The sequence below is a fragment of the Chionomys nivalis genome, chromosome 13 (genome assembly GCF_950005125.1).
Source record: "Chionomys nivalis chromosome 13, mChiNiv1.1, whole genome shotgun sequence".
Taxonomy (NCBI): domain Eukaryota; kingdom Metazoa; phylum Chordata; class Mammalia; order Rodentia; family Cricetidae; genus Chionomys; species Chionomys nivalis.
This window is the reverse complement of record NC_080098.1, coordinates 4,421,552-4,445,430: the sequence shown is the minus strand read 5'-3', so window position 1 is coordinate 4,445,430 and position 23,879 is coordinate 4,421,552. Positions and strand designations below refer to the sequence as shown.

Genomic DNA, 23,879 nt, shown 5'->3' with positions numbered 1-23,879 from the left:
CTGCAGGGATTGTTTTTTAAATTTGCGATTTTAAAAAATTAAAATATAATTGGGATTATCTCCCCCTTAACCCGCTGTTTCCTTTAACCCTTCATATATTATCCACTCCTGACCCCAGCTCAAATTCATGTCCTCTTTTTTCTGAATTATTATGTGTGTGGTTGTGCACGTGTGTGCACATGTATGTGTGACTTGGTGAATCCATTTAGTGTTGTTTGTTTGTATGTTTACAAGACTTGATGTTGGATTAAGGGGTTTATATCTACATCTCCCGCTCTCAGCAGAGATCTTGTACTCTAGGGGTGGGACCCATGAGATTTTAGCACGTCTATTCGTGTTGTCCATGCTCAGGTCTTGTTAGGAAACTGCCTTGCTGAGGCTTGGGTGTAACTTCCCTGTGAGTATAGTCTCACAGCAGACTTCCTGGTCCCAAGTCGTACAGTCTTTTCTGTCCTCCTTTTCTGGATGTTTCTATAGTTACTTAGTGCATGCATCAAACTGTGCATTTCATGCCAATTGAGACTGGGTACCCCGTGGTCAGTTGTTCCGTTTATTTTTACCAGTAGGGCTTTCTGTAATGTTCTCTACCCCTGCAAAGAGCTTTGATGAGAGCTATATTATATTTAGAAGTATGGAATTGTACATCATTTGTACATCAGCTGATGGATAGGTGATAAAATGTGGTTCATGTGCATAATTCAGTTTTATTCAGTCATAAAGAAAAATGAAATTTAGAAGAAAATGGATGAATGTGGAAAAACTTAATGAAATAACCCAGACTCAGGAAATGAAATAACTGCATGTTCTCTTTCATAAATGAAACTAAGGGAGAGAGGGAAAATAGGTCTCCAGAATGAGATTAGGATGGACATGAAAAGTGTCTGTGACATGAAAACAGAAAAAGTCTATGAGGATGGAAAGGTGCAAGAGAGAGAATGTGGGGGGAACTTCAAAAAACAAGTTGTGTTTTTAAAATACCATGAAGAAGCCAGACAATGGTGACACACGCCTTTAATCCCAGCACTCGGGAGGCAGAGGCAGGCGGATCTCTGTGAGTTGGTGGCCAGCCTGGTCTACAAAAGCTAGTTCCAGGACAGGCTCCAAAGCTACAAAGAAACTCTGTTTCAAAAAACCAAAATAATAATCATAATCGTCATCATCATCATAATAATAGTAATAATAATAATAATACCATAAAGAAACCTAACAGTTGGTGTGCTAATTAAAAAGAAATACTTAACCTCAGAAAGAGTAGTTTTTGACCCTCAAATTCTTGCTATTAATACTAATTTTTGTTTCTGGTGGGTTTAATTTTAAGCTGAAAATATACAACTAGTAGTATGTTTCAGAGAGTGAAGACAACTTGCCTCTAAACTTGATGACCTGAGTTCAGTTTCAAGGGTATTTATTGTGAAAGTGGGGAATCTGACTCACAAGTTGTCTTCTGGAATCTACATGTACATATAAAAAAAAATAAAAAGGCATTACACTATTTTTATAAATTATTTTATTTGAGAATTTATGCATAAGAATGCTGTACATCATTGTTTCCATGGCTACCTCTTCTAGCTCTTTCAATCTATCTATCTATCTATATATATATATATATTTTAATTTTTATTTTATATGTATAAGTGTTTTGCTTGTGCTTGTATCTGTGTGCACCACAGACATGCCACATTGGTATTGGTAATCGAATGCATGTCCTCAGCAAGAACAGTAAGTGGTCTTATTCTCTGAGTCATCTCTTGGTCCTACTCTTTATAAGTTTATTAAAATTATTTGAGGATGCTATACATGAGTACACTGGATTTGCATATTTCTACGTCATTCCAGTTCGTTTTGTATTTCTCAACCACACCTTCTAGAATTCATGATTTATTGTTTTTCTTTGCTTTATACACAGTAAGATACACACAGTGCCTTACTGAGTCCAGTTATGTTTCCCTTATTTGCATGTGTTTAGGGTTGATCACTTAGGATTGAGATCAGTATCCTCCCAGAAAACGCAGATTAACTTGTTCTTGAATTAGCAGCTTTTGACAATTTGAACCTTTCTGTCTCTGTTATTCAGTTTCAAAGTGCCATTTAAGATTGAGTGAAGAGCTGTATTAACTTTCTAGGTTTAATAGAATGCAAATGTGGTGTGAATATTGAAACCTAAATTTTAGGTTAGTGGTGACACCTTTAATCCCAGGCAGAGGCGGCTGGTGGATCTCTTGAATTCAAGGCCAGCCTGAAGGTACAGAGCAAGTTCTAGAACAGGCTCCAAAAAGGTATAGAGAAACCCTGTCTCGAAAAAAACAAGAAAGAAAAAAACCTAAATTTCATGAAATGGAATTTTCAAGTACCTAGAATTAGTATAAATTTATGCCTTTGTAAACTGCAGCTGAGTCTTAAGATTTAATGACTTAATTATCTTGCTTTTTTCTTCATTTATTTTTGCTTAGCTAGCTCAAACTGGCTACGTAGCTGAGATTAGCCTTCAATTCCTTAACCACTTGCCTGTACCTCATCAGTTTATGGATTACAGCCATGCACCACCACATCTAGTTTAAAAGATCTTGACTTTGATATCTTTATCTTTGTCTGTAGCATCCGAGTCCCACTGACCTATTTGAAACACCTTTTCCATGCTTGATAATATTTCTAGACTGGAATTAGATAATTAACATACGCTTCTTCCTCTCTCCCAGGTTGTTCTGAACACTCCAGCCACTATCACTGTGTAGATCAGGTTGGCCTCAGTCACTTTTTATGAAAAGCACGTTTGTAATTTATGTAAAAATCAGTACCTTCCTGTTGGCCTTGAAATAAAGAACAAACATTTCAAGGAATAGCTAGCTACAGCCTTTCTAACTTTGCTAGCTTGAGATTTTTGTTCTTGGTAAATGTCCTATCTTCAGTGTATTAGATGTTGTTGCCTCTTCTGGCCTCTTTTACATGTTTGTTATGTGATGTTTTACTCCTTTGACTCTTTTTTTTTTTTTTTTTTTTTGGCTTTTGAGGGACCCACCACTCAGCTCTTAAATCAGACATGGAACCTTATGAATGCCTGACCTTACCTTGTTTCTTGGCAACTTAAATTATCCGGACTACCTCTTGCGTCTGGCCCTTTTCCTTTTCTTACTTCTGTACATCTTACTTTTACTCTGTGGTTGGCTGAGTGGCTGGGTGGCTGGTCCCTGATGTCCTCCTCCCCCTGTTCTCTCCTTGCATTTCTCCTTGGATTTATTCTCTTCACGCCTCCTAACCCTGCCTGTCCTTGTTCTGTCTCGCTATTGGCCATTCTGCTCTTTGTTAGGGTCATCGGTGTTTTCAGGCAAAGAATCACAGCTTCACAGCATAAACAAAAGTCACATGCCTTAATTTTTTTTTTTTTTAATGGGCATTGGTGTTTTTCCATGGGTATCAGGTCCCCTGGATAGTTGTGAACCGCTATGTGCATACTGGGAATTGAACCTGCATCCTATGGAAGAAAAGTCAGTGCTCTTAATCCCGGAGCCATCTCTCCAGTCCCCCTATTTGTACTTCTTAGGCATTAATTTGCAAGCTACTTTCTCTAACCAGTTAACATCTAGCCTAGGGATTAATCAACATGTTCATTGTGGCATATATCTTGTCTGTGGTAAATATTGTGCTGGATATACTGTGAATATGTTGTAAAGTTTAAATTTGGCTGCTGCTTTTCCTGTCCCATTCATGCTAATTATTAAATGATGAAAGGAATTTTCTATTTTCAGGCCTGTGATACTTGTTTTCTTATTTGCATCTTTATTTAACTCTTTCATATAACACTAGCAGATTGTTACCTTGTATAAAAAACGTTCCTGATTGTCTTTATGACTACCCTCAAGACTTAGCTTTGGTCCTCCCCCTATTACTTTTGTCTCTGGAGTTGTACATTTTCAGGTTCAGCCACACTGTTAGAGAGTAGTAACAATTTGCTGAAATGTAGTAATCAGAAGGGTTACAGTGACTGATGTTTTAATCACATTTTGTATTCATGACAGGAACAGAAAGGTCAAACCCTTGGTTTCCCTAGAATCTTTCTTTACAAGGCCCTTAAGTGTATTTGTCCCCTTCTCTCCAGAGGATTTAACATATACAGCTAGTGGTTTTAAATTGTGTCAGTTTTTCAGTGTACATTTTTGTTCACCCAGTTTCACAGAGGCAGAACCATGTTTTTCATTTTTTGGCATGGCTAGTAACATTGTACTATTTTTCAAAGTTTGGTTTATGATTGCTTGAGGTATATAGGAATGCCTCTAGTCTCACATAATAATACCTAGTATATACAAACTTGAGGATGGTGGGAAGTTGATGTATGCAGGTTTATCATGCTTTCAAAAGTCATGATGTTTCACATAGAAGTTTTCAAGCCGCTTAGTACTCTTACATGGCTTAGAAATTGTGAAGTTCAGGAACTAAGAATTTGATTTGTAGTGGGAGATCTCGGATAGACATTAAGTTAAAACCTAAAAAATATTTAAATAAGTTTAAAACTATAATTTTGAGCCTTGATGATTAGAAACCATGGGCCCTTAAAATTCAGAGAAGTATAGTTTTCTTGTTATTCCTAGGAATTGGTTTCGTATCCTTCTCAAATCCACCTCTACCATGTGTAAGTAAGTCATTTATAGAAAGTTTATTTAGATAGCGTATACAGGTCACCTGTAGAATATTGGTATGTGGTGGTACAGTGTAACATTGGTATGAAGTACAATATCCTGTAAGTAGTTATTGTGCTGGGCCATTGAAGAAATGTTAGCAAAAAAAAAAAAAAAAAAAAAAGTCTGCATGCATGTTCAGTGTGATTCTCCCAAGTTTTAAAAATGTTTGTATGTGATTGGAGTACTATGGTGTGTACATGTGGCATCCAGGATTTACCTAAGAAGGATTTACCTTCTTAGTGACAGTTTGTCTCTTGAATCATAAGAGAACCTTGGGATTGCACTTTGATTCAAATGACAGAAAGGTGCATATGGTATTGTAAAGATTGTTATAAACTCTACTCTTGAGTACTTGGTTGCATGAGCAGCTTTCATGTCAGTGATTGTGAACTGTTTACATTAGCACTCTGTTTCTAGCCGAGATGTAGATTGTATTAATTCATATTTATATTCCTGAAAAGACTGCTAAGTTAATAGTTTTGTAACTTGGGTGACAAACTTCTTAGATTTGAAATGTTTCTGTTTATTCAAAAGATTAGACATATAGTAATAGCTGTCAGTGATTTTTTATTTTGTTTTGTTTTGTTTGTTTGTTTGTTTTTGTTTTTCTTTTTGAGGCAAGGTTTCTCTGTAGCTTTGGAGCCTGTCCTGGAACTTGCTCTTGTAGACCAGGCTGGCCTCGAACTCACAGAGATCCGCCTGCCTCTGCCTCCTGAGTGCTGGGATTAAAGGCGTATATCACCACCACCGGGCTGGTTTTTAAATATTTAATTGACCAAGGTTGTTTTTCAAGTATCCACAGTGATGATTTAATAAATGATTTATTGTATAATTGGCAAATTAATACATTTACCACTGTGCTTTTGCATTAGACCCTTAGAACTTGTTACTGTGTTCAAAATAAAAATTTGTGTCCTTTACCAACATTTTCCAATGGGGCCCAAGTCCTATTATTATTGTTCTATGAGTTCAACTAAAGCTTCCACATAGAGGTGGTATTTTATACAGTGTTTGTTTTTCTGTCTTATTGTACATAGCAAAATGTTCTGCAAGTTCATCTTTGTTGGTACAAATGGCAAGATAATCTTTTGTGTGTGTGTACACCATACTTTTTAATAATTTCAAGATATTTGTATGTTGTATAAATATTTACAAACATAAAATATAGTTGCATTTTAATATCAATTGTATACATTTCATGAAACCATTTCCCTTATCAAAGATGTAATTTGTAAACCTTAAATAATTGTGTATCTGTCCTCTTACAAGCAGATGACTTTAATTAAATTTATGAAGGCCATTACTCTGATTCATAAAAGTTTTAAGACATCAGATGAATACAAAGAAAACAGTATGCCTCTGGTGTGGTCTGCTTCTGGAATGAGTTTTTTTTTTTTCTGCCCAAGCAATTGAAAATCTGAGTTTCTTCAACACCATGCTTAAAAATTACAGGAAACAGAAATAGGAACAAAGTTGAAAATGTCTGTTACTTGATCTTACAAAAGCCAAAGTTAATAAATGTGTTTTAAATAATGGAGAAAAAAGATACACTAAAAAGCAAATCAAAGGTGTCTTGGTGATATCCAAGCTTTTCACCCTGCGCAGAATGTTTAACTTTATAAAGTACAGACCTTGGAACATTAAGAAAGATGCATATTCTCAGTGGAAAAATAGTTGTATAATCTTAGTGTAGGAAACAAGAAACAAGAAAATTGCGTTATTATACTACACAAACAATATACCTATTTTAAATTTTTAATATTTTAACAAACATTTGTCAGTTATAGACTAAGATAATTAACAAAGTACATGCCATCCAAATGAACTTTAGTAACTAGAAATGTAAATTTTCAAATAACAGATCAGATAATGTACTATTTTCATGTAGAAATTAGTGACACAGTTGGGTGTATTTTATGGTGTTTAAAACACGGACATACAGGACAAATAACCTTCAGCAGAAGTTTTCCTTGTCTCACCAGTTAATTTTTTAATTTAAACCCTGCTCTTTTTCATATATCAATGAAGTCAATCTTTGGGCATTAATAAGCCTTCTCTAACAGGTAGTCTGCCTATGTGTTATTTTAGGTTTGACAAGATTAGATTTTTATTTTTTTGAGACAATTACATTTTAATGGGGATTTCAGTTTGGTGTTTAGTAGGTTGAATGTTTTTTGTCAATCTCTATTACCTATTATTATTTCCCTATTTAAATCCCTTTTCGTATATAATTACACTAGCTCTGCCTTTGTAAAAACAGCTAATACTATCTCTAAAGTGCTCAGTTTTCAGTACATTAAAACTACTTAGCAAGAACAGTAGAGGAAAATGAACTTGACTTTATCTTGGGTGGAACTGATCAGAGCCAAACCTCAAATAGTTCTGGCCACATCCTGATTGCTGATGAGGACGTCTAGCAGGCTCAGTTTGGCTTTTATGTGCTTGTATTCTGCCATTAGCATCCTGTCTTCCTTCTGTGGACTTCTTCCCATCTATTTGAAAAACTGTTCATCAAATTCTTGCAGGACTTACCGTAACCTCTTCTTGTCAGCCCTAGTTTCTGGGAGATGGTCAAGAAGGACTGGCATAGTGGCCTCGTGTAAATAGACATGGAGAGCTGGTTACTTCCCTTCTTTCTTTTCATCTGGTAGCAGTCTTCATAGGCTCTGTCTCAGAGTAGGTGAGGTGATCAACAGGAAGGCTGGACACTGGATCTGGTAAAGAAGGTTGCTTCTCTGTGGACATCTTCATCAGAATCATCTTCCGTAATCGTTAGAATCAGGGAGGGTGTTGACAAGACTTCTTGGTAATCCTCCATCAGTCAGAAAAGGGCTTACTGAGGTTCTTGTGTTGCTTAGTTACTTTCACATCATCCTGGGTCTGGTCTGGTCTCTCTTCTTCATCACCACAGTATCTGAAGTCTCTTCTGCAGCAGACTTGGCTTAGGACTCACAACTTCTAACTCGCCATTTTCTCTGGGCACTGGAGGCTGTTCCTCAGGGTAGGTTTCTCAGGGTAGGTTTCTCTGGGGGATTTGTGAGTACTCCCTTGTTCTTCCGACAGCTTCAGCTTTAGTTCTTTGAGCTGCGTCCCTTAGCCAAATCATTCATCTGTTTCAGAACTTCAGGATTCGAAGTCTTGTTCAAATTTTTCTTCAGACTTCTGAATCTTCCTCTTGAGGCTCTGAATCTGCTTTGTGAGCTGTGTAATGGTCTGGGGCTCCTTGCCATCTCCACCACTGCATGAAGAAGAGCTTTGTGACATCATAAACTTCTGACTGCTAGGTGGCAACTGGGTTGATTTAGGGTCTTAGGGTCCAGGTTGAACCTCTGACAAAAGATGGAGCACCGTGGTAATAGCGACAGATTGTCACCATTGGTGATGTGATAGAGTAGCCTGCTGGTGCCTGTAGACTGAAGTTCTTCTGGTCTATCGCATCTTTATGAGTTGGCATGGGGTCTTTACCTCAAAGTGACGATCCTGCCTCCAGGAATCTCAGAATGAGACTATGCACTATATTGTATTTAGTGACTACTTAGGTCCACATATCTTGGCTCTTGCAAGTTTGGTGAACATGAAATGAGTGTTAGATGATTAAAAAACATTCTGTGGGGCTGCAGAGGTTACTCAGCAGTTAAGAACACTGGCATTTCTTCCAGAGGACCCATTTAACCAGTAGCCATATGGCAGTTCACAACTGTCTGTAACTCCAGGTCCAGGGGACATGACATCTTTACACAGACATACATTCAGATGAGACAGTAATGCATGTAAAATAAAAATAAATCTTTATAAATTTTTTTTGGAAAAAAAAACATTCTGTCTCTTATGGTTTTTCTTTTTTAAATCTCTTAGTTTCATACATGAGTACTGTAACATAGGGCTTGCTTGTTGGGGTTTCTGTCCCACCCGGTTCCTGCAACTGTTAAGCCCCAAAGAAATCACGCAGAGTCTGCATTACTTATAAACTGATTGGCCCATTAGCTCAGGCTTCTTGTTAAGTCTTATAACTTATATTAACCCATTATTCTTATCTATGTTAGCCACATGGCTCAGTACCTTTCTCAGACAGGCAGATTACATCTTGCTTCTTCCCTGGTCTGGGCAGAACTGGGAGAAATGGGCTTCCTCCTTCCCAGAATTCTCCTGTTCTCATCACCCCGTCTCTACTTCCTGTCTGGTTGACCTGCCTATACTTCCTCTGTGGCCAATTAGCATTTATTTAAAACATGATTGACAGAATACAGACAATTCTCCCATACCAGAGTACTGTTCATTTCCACCCCCCCAATGCTTCCCTTATCCCCGACTTCCTGTCAAATTCACGACCTTTTTGTTGTTTTATACACAAATACACAAAAGTATATATGTTCTGTCCATTTAGCATTGTTTGTATGTAATGTGTCTAGGACTGCTCATTTGGGATTGGATAGCTTATAACATGAGGCTTGTCCCTGGAGAAGACTCTAATCAGCCATTAATTGCTTGTAGCTCTTCAAATAGGGGTGAGTCCTTGTGAGATTTCTCCCATCCATAGTGGTATGTTATCTGCTGTTGTGCTGGTCTTGTTTAGGTGTCTTATGTTGAGGTTTTATGAATGCAACTTCCTGTCAAGTCTAGAAAACACATTCTTGTAGTGGTTCCCTGGAACTCTGGCTGTGGAAGTCTTTTCTCCTACCTCCTCTGTATTGTTCTGTGTCGTATGTAGAGACTGTGTTATAGATGTCCTGATGTGTTGGGGACCTCACAAATAGTTCTCTGCATTTTGACCACTTATTGACTCTGTAATAGTCTGTGTCTGTTGTAAAAAGAAGCTGTTTTGCTGAGTGATGAGGGCTACACTTACCTGAAGGCATATGGATAAATATTTAGAGATTATGCTGGTTTAATAAAATGGTACTGTAGATTTCTTGTAGTCTGTAAAGTCACCACAGGGTAGTGGCCTGGATTTATACTACAGTTTATAAATCCTTAAATCCAGATAGACAGCTATGGGTTACCCCAACATATACTTGCTACTATTTCACCTTGGGGGATATCTTGCCTTTATGATCATTGTTGTGGTTCATTGGCGTCCTGATTGGTAGGACTGTTGCTTACTTTTCTTCTTGGGCAGTTTGGATAACACCTTTGGCTTGTGTCATCAGACAGGAGGCTTCCAGGTCAGTTACAGCTTGGTTCCTCTAAGTGTGTGGTGTCTTCAGTAAAGGACTTAGCTCCAGGTTCTGAGAGGTAACCAGGGACAAGGGTAAATTTTTTTGCTAGTCTCCTCAAACCTTCTGACCAACAATTTGAAGGGAGGCTTTTCATGCCTGGCACTGTGTTTTATTATTTATGGCTTTTTGAGCATATCATTCATCACCTCACGTGGGGTAGCTTCTTTTCAAAGTTTGCATATACTAACAAATATATTTTTAAGTAAGATGTCCTTAAGTCTTTTTTAAACTTAGTTATTTCACCCTCATTCTTCTCCCTTTAAATTTCCTTGCTTTCCATGTGTGCAGTTAAAGGTGTCACATTCAGTTTTCCTATTTTCCCCTTCATAGAACCTGTGTCCTATCATCCTAGTCTCTAACATTCCTTCTAGCCCACCCTTACCCCTGTGTCTTCACTTTCCTGGTTTCTGCAGTTAGCCCAGGTTATTATATACTCAACTCCTATAAAGATTGTAGGCTGCAAACATTCAGTGTTCTTCTGGTCTGGATTACTTGATTCAGTATATAATACATTCCTCATATACTTCAGGTATTTGGACCTTAAGAGGAATTCAGATTTAAAGCGTTTCTATCATTCTGTAGGGTAGCATTTGCTGCTACTGCTTCTGCATAGAGGGTTTTTGTGCTGTGAGCCACTTATTTTTTGTTTTGTTGTTTGTGTCTGATATCATACTCAAAATTATCACCAACACCAGTGTCAGTGAGAGTCATTTATATATTTTTAGTAGTTTTGAACAGTTTTACAAAGAGTTTTCATACAAATATTTAAGCTTTTTTTGTATGTGTTATAAATGGCTGTTTCCTTCCTTCTGTTTGAGGGAGATATTTATTTAGATTTTCTGCTGTTTACTGTTCATTCCTTATAATCTATTCTTGGTAGCATTGTCTGTGAATCTGTGTGCGTTTGTTTTGTATATGTCTTAGTAGCAGAGCATATTAGTTGGATTACTATACCTTTTTAATATAGTTTTAAAATTGAGAGTATGATAATTTGAAATTTTTTTCTTTCTCAAAATGGTTGTATTTTATGGATGTATCCACATTTTCAAAGGTTTTTGGGATTTTTTTGTGTGTGTTTGTGTATGTAAGGATGTTGATGTTGAGAGTGTTAGTCAAGTTGAAATGGCCTTTGTCTAATAAACACAGGTAGTTTTTGCTTGAATAATATATGAAAATGCTTATGTAATCAATTACAATAATAGATTATAAATAGCTTTAAAACAGATATATAGCAGATAGATAATTTCGACTACTCTTTGTAGGGTTTTTATGTTAGCACATGTCTGTGTCATTATCCCTCCCAGTCCTTTAGACTGATTCCCAGAACTAATGAATGGTTACAGTCTGTAGTCAGACTTTCAGTTCCTGAATAATGACACGGAGGCTTATTAACTATGAAACTATGGCCTTAGTTTAGGGTTGTTCCCAGCTAGCTCTTATAAATTAACCAGTTTATATTAATCTATATCCACATGGCTGATTACCTCTCCTCCATACTGTGCATCCAATTGCCTCCACATCTACTTGGAGAATTCCTTGCTTCTCAGATTCTTCCCAGAGTTCTTACCTCTGCCTGGAAGTCCTGCCTATTCTCTCTTGGCTAGCTATTGGCCATTCAGCTCTTTATTAAACCAACCAGAAGGCACTTTAAGCAGGTGAGATAAAACAACGATACATCTTCACACAGTATGATCAAATGTCCTGCAACAAGAGTCATCATCAGTCAAGCCCAAGTCCTTGTGTTATAGTGGTAGATTCTTCAGTGGCCCTCCAATATGATTTACTCACTCCTTCTCTCCCCTTTCCACCTCTAGGTCTCTGCTCCCAGATCACCTGCCACATTTTTTTAGTGCCAAGCAAGTTATCACAGCTCATTCTGGGGCCTGATGTTCTCAGGAATGTACTCCAGTGTCATCCTGGGGCTGCAGAATTCCATCTAAGAGCACTGTGTCCTATTTTATTTTCTGAATTCCCTTCTGATAACCACCCTGTTCTGACTCTGTTAGATGGAACCTATGCCATCTTTTCTGTCAGGAGCTACATTTATATAATTAACTGATGAACCCTTAGGCCATAACTTACTGTGTTTCCAATGCCAACACTATGACAATATAGTAGCAGTAGTATAAAACTAGTGACATACAGTGTTGCCATTATTTGTATGAAAGATAAATTTTCATTTTAAGCAACCCAATAAAAAAACTAAAGGAATAACTTTAAAATGATCTGGGATTCAATAAAATGTTATTTTGGCATATTTTCACCTTCTTGTTTACTCCCTTATCTCGTCCTGAAGAGTGGGAGATGTAGTTGAGAGAAGTGGGTTACTCTAAGAGACTTTGAGTCCAAAATGAGAAACTGATGTGGTGCATGGTTTGATAGAACTTGAATGATTAACCTGGTGTGGGAGGTCCTTCTTTCTATGTGTTGCTTGTATTAATGAATAAAGAAATTGCCTTGGTCAGATAGGGGCAGAACTTAGGTAGGCGGGAAAAACAGAACTGAGTTCTGGGGGAAGAAAGAGAGACGCCATGGATCCTCTCCCTGAGACGGACACTGGTTAGAATCTTTCTTGGTAAGCCACTGCCACGTGGCGATACGCAGATTAATAGAAATGGGTTAAATCAAGATGTGACAGTTAGCCAATAAGAGGCTAAAGATAATGGGCCAACCAGTGATTTAATTAGAACAGTTTCTGTGTGGTTATTTCCGGGCTAAGCTAACTGGGCAGCCAGGAAGAACAAGCGGGCCCTCTCCCTACAACAGTAACCTATTTTTGAAAAAGTTACCTGAAACAAGTGTGAAGAATAGCTCTTAGAATTTGAGCCTTCGCATGTATGCTGCATTCAGAGTGTTGGAAGAAACAGAAATCAAGGTGGTGTTTGTCTTACAATAGAGTGTTTGGTTTAATAATCAAACAAGCTTCTAAAAATTATTTGATTTCTTATATACCAAGGCATCACCTGCCCAGGGATGGTGATGTACTGTAATTGAAGTCAGATAACTCTAGCTTATGTCATGTTAACAAAAAGTGAGGACAAGGACTCTGAGTTTAGAGCCAGTTGGGCTGTGGAGTGAGACCCTATCCCAAAATAAAATCAGAAAAAGTAACCCTCTCATAATTAGTTTATATTTTAGCATTATTAATAGTTTGTCTTTCCTAGGACTTTTGGAAGTTTTGATTATAAAAAGCTAGTATTTTTTGAAGTTTGGCTTAATAACCAAGGTTGATGATTTTGTTCAGAGGTATAAAACAAGAAGGTTTGGAAGTGGTAGGGCCTGCTACAGACATCATATACATTGCTCTTTAGTATTAAAGCAAATTTCAGGATGGTGTCTGAAGTATGACACCCAAAGTTGTCCTCTGGCTCCCTCATGAACATTGCACACATTGTACACAGCTGTGTACCTTCATATAAATACACATGCACAATACAAAGAAAAATTAAAAGTTTAAGAGTAGTGAAAAATGCCTTGGTGTTCATTAATATGACTGATTTTTTTTTTTTTTTTTTTAAATCTAGAGAGCAAATTGAATTTGGGGACATAAATGACCTTAGTCAAGTCTTGGAGATAGAATAAAATTCAGATGAGCTATTAAGAGAGTTAGTAGGCCGGCCGTGGTGGTGCATGCCTTTAATCCCAGCAGAGGTGGGTGGATCTCTGAGTTCGAGCCCGTCTTGGTCTATAGAGCTAGGGTCAGGATAGACTCCAAAGCTACACAGAGAAGCCCTGTCTTGAAAAAACGAAAAAGAAAAAAAAAAGAGTAGGAATGCGTGAGTGTAAATTGGTGGAGCAGAGGTAGTGTCTGTAGGGTCCTATCATTAGGGGAATGAAAGAACAAAAGCACACTACTTGTCTTGTTAATGTAGACGTATGTCCTTAATGTTCTGCTGCTTTTAGCTAGTTCATTGGTTTCTTTTCCAGAGGACAGATAAAGGGGATGTGTTCTTTCCTCCTAACATGTGGGTCCTGTGGCATGAACTAGGTTTTAGCTTTGGTTGCAGTTGCCTTTACTGGCTGAGGCAACTCCTTAGCCTTCCTTCTTTTTATCATATTTATTTATTGGGTATGAGTATTAAGGTGGAAATGTCAGGAATAATTTACATGTGAGTCTAAGGATCTTACTCAGATGGTTTGACTTAGTTGTCCTCAAGCATTAAGCATATGTAGGTTTGCCTGCCATCCCAAGTTCAGCATAACTTTCATTCAGTTCCACAGTATAAAATTATGTAGGTTGCTTTTTTTGTTGTTTCTTTGATTGATTTTACGAGGCAGGATTTCTCTGTGTATCAGCCCTGGCTGTCCTGGAACTACTAGCTCATGTAAACCAGGCTTGTTTCGAACTCACAAAGATTCGCCTGCCTCCCAAGTGCTGGGATTAAAGATGTGTGCCACTACTGCCCAGCCCTGTAGATTGCTAATATTTTATCTATTAGCAGTTTTATCAATTAGCAATTGTGATACTCATGTACAAATATCTTGGTGATCATATGTAGATACAAACAACATATTCTCAATGTTATCAGAGTGAAGTTGTTTTATAATTACTAATGACCTAATTTTCCTGTTTTTGTTCTCTAATCACATTGTCATGCAGATATTTAACCGCTTTTCAAGGAAAGGACTTAGAATACCAGTGCAGCAATATTTGTTTCTAGTGTGGAATAACATTAAGTGGACCACATTTGCTTTTCATTTTGCTCGTAAAATATCAGCATCGCTTTCTGGATAATGTGCATTTTAATGTTTGATTATTATATACTATAGAAAAATTATAGTACATAAACAGACTAATGGCAATTTTTAACTTCTAAGGCTCTTGAGCTACCATTTTCAGAGGTTCATATTGTTGCTGTTCTATATTTTGTGATAAAATGAAAGTAAAACATAGAAAGTAGTGTCTGATATTTATAGCCAAGTGTATACCTAGACCATCACTGTTAATTCCAGAAATAAGAATACAGTACAGCTCTGGATTTGAAATACACCCGTTAGTATGTTTTATAGTTACAGGAGACCTGTAATTTCCAAACCTAGCTGTCAGAATGAGCTAAGCAGATCAACACAGATTCAAAAGGCCTCAGATTATCAAGAGCCTCACCTAATTGTGTTTTGGAAATTAGACAGAATCATATTAAGTGAGATATGTCTTTTACTGTTGGTTTCTTTTTTTTTTTTTTTTTTTGGTTTTTCAAGACAGGGTTTCTCTGTGGCTGTGGAGCCTGTCCTGGAACTAGGTCTGTAGACCAGGCTGGTCTCGAACTCACAGAGATCCGCCTGCCTCTGCCTCCCAAGTGCTGGGATTAAAGGCGTGCGCCACCACCGCCCGGCTACTGTTGGTTTCTTATAGGAGCTTCAACACATAATAAGTTACCAAAGATTAAATGATTGTTACATAAGAATAGTGTTCGTGTTAGGCATTTGCTTGTTCTTACACGTGGAGGTGTGCAGAGTGAGTCAGATGTGACTAATAATATATAACAATGAAAATTTATAATGAGTATATTATAGAGTAAATTAATACATGGCTCTATAGTGTCTGTCATTTGCCATAAACGAAAGCAGTAGTCAATCAAAACAAGCAGTTGTTGATCCCATATGTTTAGTTGGGTTTGACATTCTCTACTACTCCCCTTAGAGCTGGCAGTTCTGCAAATTATGTCTTTGAATTTTCTTTTTTGTTCTTTTGCCCAAATTATAATTGCTTTAATTTTGAAATCTTGTCTGGCCTTGAGTATGCAGAAGTCTGTTTGCCCCTTTCCCTGATCCTGCCTCCTGAGAACAAAAACAGGATTAAGCATATTTGCCCATTTGTCTGTATAAATGCTTTGTGATTTCTTGATCATATGCTTCTTAGGAGTGACATTGCTTTGAGTGGTGTTCATTCATTCCTTCCCTCTGTCTATTGCCCCTCCATCAATTAACTAATTCCTTGACATTTTCATACATGTATTCAATGCTTCTTGACTATTATCCACCCTCAACCCCCACTCCCACATTACCTATGAATCTGTCCTCCACATGTCCTCTTCTCACTTCAGGCACACACACGTCCACACACTTGAGCGTGTAACTCCCGAAGTCCAGTTAGTACTGCCTGCTGTAGTATTGATTGATCTTGTTGGCTTGATCTTTTGCAGGTATCCATGACTGTAGTGAGTTCAGTAGTGCAGTCACCATGTTCTATTCCAAAGACAGCATTCACAGTGTTCCACCCTATCACCTTGTTCTTGCATTCTTGCTTTCCCATGTTCAGCAATGCTTCATGAGCCTGGGGTAGTTGGTATAGATGTCCCATTTGGAACAGAGCACTTAACAATCACTTGTTCTGAGTACTTAGATCAGGTTTGTGGTTTTGCATTGTCCAGTGCTCACTGCACAGAGATGTTTCTTTGAATAAGGTTGAGAACATCACTAATTCTGTAAGTAGAAACATGAATACTTGAAGGGTGTTTGGCAGCATCCATTTTGCTGAACAGCTTTAGTGTTTAGATGTGTCTTCTTGGAACTCTCTGATCTTCCAAACTGTGGGCTTTTAACCTAGTTTATAATACCCAGTGTGAGTTCCTCCTGTGGAAGCAGGCCCCAGTCAAATCTAGAAGTGGTTGCTTTCCCACAGTTTCTCAGTGTCTGAGAAGCAATGACAATTCTTATTTCATTCCTTTGTTCGTTCGTTCCATGGTCTTTTTGAGGCAGGGTTTCTCTTAAGCTTTGGACCCTGTCCTGGAACTCTCTCTTTGTAGACAGGCTGGCTTCGAACTCACAGAGATCCTCCTGCCTCTGCCTCCCAGCTTCTGGGATTTAAGGCATGTGCCACCACCGCCCCAGCAACAATTTTTATTTTTATGCTGTTTTTTGAAACCAGAATAGAAACAGTCTATCACTAACTTATATTTCTTAGCCATTTTTGATTATTTCTGTTGTACTGTTTCTTTGATTGTTTCATAAAGTTGTTGAGGGAAAACTATTCCTCAAGATTGCTTTGAAAAGTGGTTTCTTGACCAGTTTATTTTGTGTACTCCTTTGGTCTTTGCATATTGGTTGTCTTTGGTTCTTATTAAAGTTTGTTTTTTGTAATTGTTAGTAATCTTGTATACAAATACTACCTTGTATATAAATACAGACAGAAGTATGATAAATTTATTGGAGGGGAGTACCAGGTGTTGCCTCTGAAGTTTCCGGTATTAATGAGTTGTCTTCTCTGGCAAAGACCTAGGCTTTCTTCTGGTTCAGGAAGCTCTTCCCTTACTAGATAGACATAAGAACTGTCTCCAAGGGCTGCTTTTATTTTGTTTTTTATCTTTAACTTTGGTTTGGGGTATGCATATCTTGGGTCTGTCATTCAGCAGCCATGTGCTTTTTTTGTGTATCTTTAAAGTTTTTTAAAAAAATATTTAATGTGTATGGATGTTTTGTCTTCATGTATGTTTGTGTGCCATGTGTATGTCTGGTACTATAGGAAGCCAGAAAAGGATGTTGGACTCCTTGGGTCTGGATTTGCAGATGGTTGTGAGCTGCCATATGGATGCTAGACATAAACTCCAGGTCCTCTAAAGAGCATCAAATGTTCTTAACTTCTGAGCCAGCTTTCCGGGCTTTATTTCCCTTGATTTTCATGTTGGGCTTTTTTTTTAAAAAAAAAAAGAAGAAAAACAAGATGTAAAATTTCTCATTATCACAGCGGATCAAAGTCGTTTTCAAATACTGGTTATGATTGTATGATTGTAGAAGATGTCATATTCATCCTTCTTACCTAAATCCCGATACTCAAGTTCCTTTCTATAAAAATGTTTGCATATGACCTACATTCATCTTCCTGGTGCTTCCGACCATTTTCTGTTTTGTTTACTACTACAATTCAAATGCTATGCATTTAAAATAGTTTTGTCATATATTATTTAATTAAATATATTTCAATAATTGATATGAGAAATGGCTAATATTTTGCATTCTTTTGACTATTGGATTCCAGTGTAAATATTATATATATGATAAAGCTCAATTCATGATCTTTGTTTCAAGTGTTCAGTAACTTTCTGGTTGCTACCATTAAAATTATCATTGATCTAAAGTTGATGACTGACTATCAAGTGCAGTTCCTTTGTATTTTATCTTCTGATTTTATTTGTTCTCCTCATTTAAGAGACATTGTCTATTTCAGTGTCAGTAAATTGCAGTATAACCCACAGTAAGCTTTATTTCAAGTAAGTTTTATTTCAAGGCAGGAAGGATGAGAATAGCAGAAGTATAGGTTTAGCGTTTGAATAGTAAAGCACAAAGACCATCAGTCTGCTACTGAACATTCAGGAAGTTTAGCCTGAAAGTAGTACAGATTCATACTCTATTTTATGCTTCTTGGGATAAATATTGAAGAGGGTGGAGCCTTTAGTTTATTTAGATTACAAAGGTAAATGTCACAAAACCCACCCCCATCATTGCCCTTAAAAGAGACCTTTAATTAAGGTGCTTATTCCAACTTTTTGGTTTAAACTTGAGTCTCTTAAAACTAGTCTTATCTTACTAAAGCTCTACTGGGGAATATTTCAATAATGCTGAAGTTTTATTAGTAATGTGCCAACAGCATAGAGAGGACACTAAACCATAGCTTGGTTTCTGTTTGCTGAACTGGATGAAACATTGTTGAGATTATTTCAGCACATATATGTTATCTGTTACTGCTCATTTGAAAGATCAAGTTTCTGTGTGTAACTAAGTTGAATTGTGATGGTTCTCGATCTTGTTATTTCTCCAAATGCTCATTCTTTATGTTTGCTTTAGTTGTTTGTTACAGTAGGAAAAGATAGGTTTTTTTTTTCTTCTCACTCTTAAAATATGTAAGATCATGGGGTTGATACAGAAGTAAATATGAGATTAAAACATTAGGCTTCATAAAAATTGTGCCTGGAACAATTTTTGGGTAGGATTCAAGCTTTAGCCATCACTGCTACCGTTACCCTGATCTTGGGAAGTTTGCTCCTCTGCTTGTTATATTGCTTAAGTTTAGAGAGGACAGTATGCAGAAGGTAAACCTCAAATAATGTTCCCTCCAAATGCTTTGCTAAATTATGGCTTTTACTGGTTACCTTTGTAAAGCTTATGTTTTAGTTCAGTGGATGTTGATGCTTAAGGTGTTTAATTTTGAAGATCTGTATTACTTGACCTGAAAGCTTACGGTTTTTAAGGGAAGAAGCTTGTCAAATAGTCAATGTTTGCCGATATTTTAGTTTCATTGATAATCACTACAAGTAGATTTCTGCGTCCTAACTTTTTGAGAGACCAGGTAGACCCTACCCACAAAATACTATGTAAATAGAGTAAATCATTGTGTCTTTAGCAAACCTCTTCTTTGATTGCCTGTAGATTTAAACACAGCTTTTTGTTTAGGAAAATTAGCAAATAAATGTCAGAGTAGAACTCTAATCCAGCCTTCATTAGTAGATTATTCTGGTGTCCATTTCAGACAGAAGCAGTGGTTTTCTTATCATTATAGTATAGTCATAGTTGTATGAAAATCTATGGAAGCAACAACTTAAATAGTGGATAAAGACATTCTAGTGGCTCATATTTTTATATATCTGCAAGATGGAAATTTTAGCATATATATCTTTAATTTGGTATAATAGTTGTTTATGATAATTGTAATAATAGCCTTAGGGCAGTGGTTCTCAGCCTGTGGGTTGCTATTTAACACTTTGGAGATTTAAACACCTTTTCGCAGGAGTGGCCTAAGACCATTGGAAAGCATCTTTTTTTTAATGATTTCAATTGAGCTCTACATTTTTCTCTACTCAACCTCCCTTTTAACCCTCTCCCAAGGTCCCCATGCTCCCAATTTACTTCTAGATTATTACTAGAGCTAACTGATTGGAAGTCAGATGTACAGGTTAAACTAAGAAAGTAAGATCCTCAACAATAGATAGAGACGTATAGGAAGAGTCAGAATACATCGACGGAGTGTCAATATGCTGCTGCTTTAAAGCCAAAGTGATGTTTGGGTGTAAAGTGAAATTTTAGTTGTCGAAGGAGACATAATGAGAAAGGTAGGTCTGATGATTACGTGTAGTCTGTGGAAGCCTGTTGGTATGAAAATATGTTGACCCATAGATTTCGTTAGAGATAGAGAATGAGGTTTCAAAATATTCTGAGGCTTGTAGGATGGTAAACTCCTAGTAAGATTGTAATTATTAGGGCTTGATTTATGCTATTATGTTTTCCCTCTGTCAGGCTGTGGTGAGCTCATGTAATTGACACTTCTGATGCCAGTAGGCCTGATGTGTTCAGAAGAGTAACTTTTAGGGAGTTTAGTGGAATTAATCATAATTCCAAAAAAAAAAATCTGTTGTAGGGAGCTGCGGGCTGCGTTCCTGCTGCCCGGCTCCTGGCCGCCAGCTAGCTTATGCCCTGAAATAACAACACACATACTGTATTCTTTTAAACACTGCTTGGCCCATTAGCTCTAGCCCTAACTGGCTAATTCTCGTATTCCAATCAACCCATCTCTAATAATCTGTGTAGCACCAGTCTTACCTGGAAAGATTCAGCATGTCTGACCTGGCAGCTTGCTTCATTGTGTCTGCCCCAGAGAGGAGAGGAAATGGCGTCTGAGCTCACTTCCTCTTCCTCCCAGCATTCTGTTCTGTTTACTCCACCCACCTAAAGGCTGGCCTATCAAATGGGCCAAGGCAGTTTCTTTATTAGCCAATGACCTTCTTCCATCATTTCCCCTTTTTCTGTTTAAACAAAAAGGAAAGACTTTCACTTTAACATAGCAAAATTACATATAACAAAATAGTTATAAAGCAAGAATTACAGTTACAATATTTACATCTATTTTATCTTTTATCATAACAAAGGAAAACAATTATAACTATCTATTCTTCAACTCCATCAAAGACTCCAGAAGGATATAATATTACCTAAGTAAATTTCCTGTTCTTGGCCAGCAGCCCCCTAGGTCATGTGTAGGTAGTAGGCTTGAGTGATAAAAGTCTCAGAAAAATACTTCAGATACAATAAATAGGATTATTCCATAGCATAGGCCTTTTTGAACAATAGGTGCATGGTGGCCTTGGTATGTGCCTTCTTGGATTGCATCGCATCATCATTGGTATATTGTGATCAGTAGCCCTCCTATACACAGATGATAAATGGGCTGAGAAGGAAATCAGAGAAACATCACCCTTCATTGTAGCCACAAATAGCATAAAATATCTTGAAGTAACTCTAACCAAACAAGTGGAAGACTTGTATGACAAGAACTTTAAATCTCTGAAGAAATTGAAGAATATATCAGAAAGTGGTAAGATTTCCCATGCTCTTAGGTAGGTAGAATTAACATAGTAAAAATGACAGTCTTACCAAAAGCAATCTACATATTCAATGCAATGCTCATCAAAATCCCAGCAAAATTTTTAGCAGACCCCAAAAGAACGGTACTCAACTTCATATGGAAAAGCAACATCAGCAACAAAAAAATCCCCAGAGTAGCGAAAACAATCTGTACAATAATAGAATTTCTGGAGGCAACACAATCCCTGACATAACTCTACTACAGAGCTACAGTACTGAAAACAGTCTGATATTGGCATTAAAAACAGACGGGAGGATCAATGGAACTAAATCCAAGATCTGGATATTAATCCACACACTTTAAAAGACCTGGTTTTGACAAAGGTGCAAAAAATCAAATGGAAAAAAGGAAAACACATCTTAATGTTTACATTAACTCTCAAAACAGTAAATTTTTAGTTATTAACTAGTAACAAAATGGTTGGGGGTCACCATAATATGCGGAACTGTGTTAAAAGGTTTCAACATTCAGAAGGTTGAGAACCACTATCTTGAGGCCCTTAATACCATCCCGTTGTCATTGATTTGTTTTGAAGCTTCAGGGTCTAATTTGTAATCCTTAATCATGATGGTGCAACATGGATGTATCCAGTACCATGCTACCTAGTGTCTTCTACCTAGTAGCCTATGAACAATATCTGTCATTCCTCCAGCCTCAGATTTTGATGGTAACTCTGGAATGCTATCTCTTGGAAGCTCAAATTGAATTTAAAATTAGCTTGATGTAGTTTTACCCTTACCAACTGCCTGGGACATAGAAAATTTACTCTCAGTGGGAAACTGATGTTCAACACAAGCCGCATTTTGTGCACATAGCTTAGATAATGGTGAGCTTAGTGGTGAGTAGCTCTTATTAGGAAGTTTTTCTGGAATTTAAGGTTCCCTCATTAATATGAGCTGTTGAGATAAACTGGTGTGAAACTTGGAGATCTGCCTGCCTCTGTCCTGCTTTGGCCTAATTTTGATTGGTTTCAGATTTTATTGTGTTGTTGGATTTACTATATCTAGAAAAATGATTTGTTAACGTATAAGATTATAACTGTAATTTAAGTAGATGTAAGTCTTTAGGTTTTGCCACTGTTTGTGTGAATTTCTTTTATTGAATTGCCCGCATTGGCGCTAGATTACTTTGTTAACCATACTAATGGTTAATCCTCTTTGTCTTTTGTGACATCAATAGTTTTTTTTTTTTTTTTGAACATTTGAGTCTATTTGTAGCTTCACTTATAAAAAGGACCCATAACCAAAATTTAATCTTGGCTGTAGCTGTCACTGATTACTCTTTGTTTGTCACCGATGTTTGTGTATTACCATGCCAAATTCATCTGCTTTTGACCTCTAATGGGGAATTGGCAGTCTACATTCAAATACTTGCTCCTCTCTGTTCTGGTTTTTAATAGATCAGCTGACAATTTCTGTTTGTATCTCTCGAGTCTTGGTAGTCGTTCCCATCTCTCTCAGTCATCTTTCTTTCTTGGTAATTCATGGACCACAGGACCATTACGTTAACCCATATGAAACACACCACTCTTAGTCTTTATTCGTACTTTCCTTTAAAATGCCAGTTATGGCCTGGAAGCAGTGAATCACCTTAAATCCTAACACTGGGGAGGCAAAAGCAGGATGATGTCTGAGTTTGAGGCCAACCTGGCCTACAGAGTTCCAAGATAGCCTACACAAAGAAACCTTCTTTTGAAAAACCAAACAAACAATAAATGAAATGTCAGTTTTATTGTCTCTTGCCTGAAAAACTGAAATGAAACATTAACAGACGTGTTGACTCTTTACACCAGTTATTGATGTTTTTGTTCATATTTAGATTTATGCTCCTAGGCTTTTATTTTATTTTCCTGGTGTCTTTTATGTTGATGTGACAGACAGTACTTCATGTTGAGCTATGTTTCAAGCCCTCTACATTGACTTTCCCTAAAACAGTAGTGGAGAAACTGTTACCCCTGGTGTCTTTGGGATGTGAATTAATAAGACATGGGTCATTGTTAAGAATGTTTAGGTAGAGTTGGCCCTGTCAGGAGCAAGCTTTTTATGTCATATTTACCAGTTTGAGTAGGTTCCTCCCTTAGATCTTTAAACTCTTAAAAAAAAATCTTGATGTTATTTTGGTTTAGGAATTTTTCAAAACTATTAAAAGAGCAAGTTTAGGGATTATTTTTTAAAATCAGATTTCTGAAATACTGAAAACAGCAAGTTTTCTGTAATCTCTTGTCCTTAATCATTTGGGTTTTCACACTCCATTCAAAAGTTGTCATTGTGGTTCCCTTCTTTGTTGTTTTTTGTTTGGTTTGGTTTTAGAAAGTCCACAATAGTCCTGGCTGTCCTGGAACTCACTATGTAGAAAAGGATGGCCTCAAACTCACAGAGATCCTACTCTGCCTGTAGAGTTTTAGGATTAAAGATGTGTACCGTCATGTTCAACTATGTAGTCTTAGTTTTAAGCCATGTCCATTTATAGCAGGATCAGACATTTTTTTTTGTAGTATAAAAAGCATGACTTGAGCTCGATGTTATAGCATACACCTATAATTTCAACATTGATGCTAGGATATATGAATTCAATGCTCGTTTGAACTAAAGGGTTACATGGGTTTTCTTTTTTCTTTTTTTTTTTTGATGTCTCTAG

The 23,879-nt window shown here is 37.1% G+C and overlaps 1 protein-coding gene and 1 pseudogene across 7 annotated transcripts in view; one reads left to right on the top strand and one right to left on the bottom strand.

Moving 5' to 3' along the window:
* Window positions 1–23,879, top strand: part of Wac (WW domain containing adaptor with coiled-coil) — a 68,936-nt gene that overhangs the window by 16,814 nt on the left and 28,243 nt on the right. The gene's annotated exons all lie outside the window — the stretch shown is intronic.
* Window positions 7,166–23,668, bottom strand: LOC130885635 (protein FAM13C-like; annotated as a pseudogene).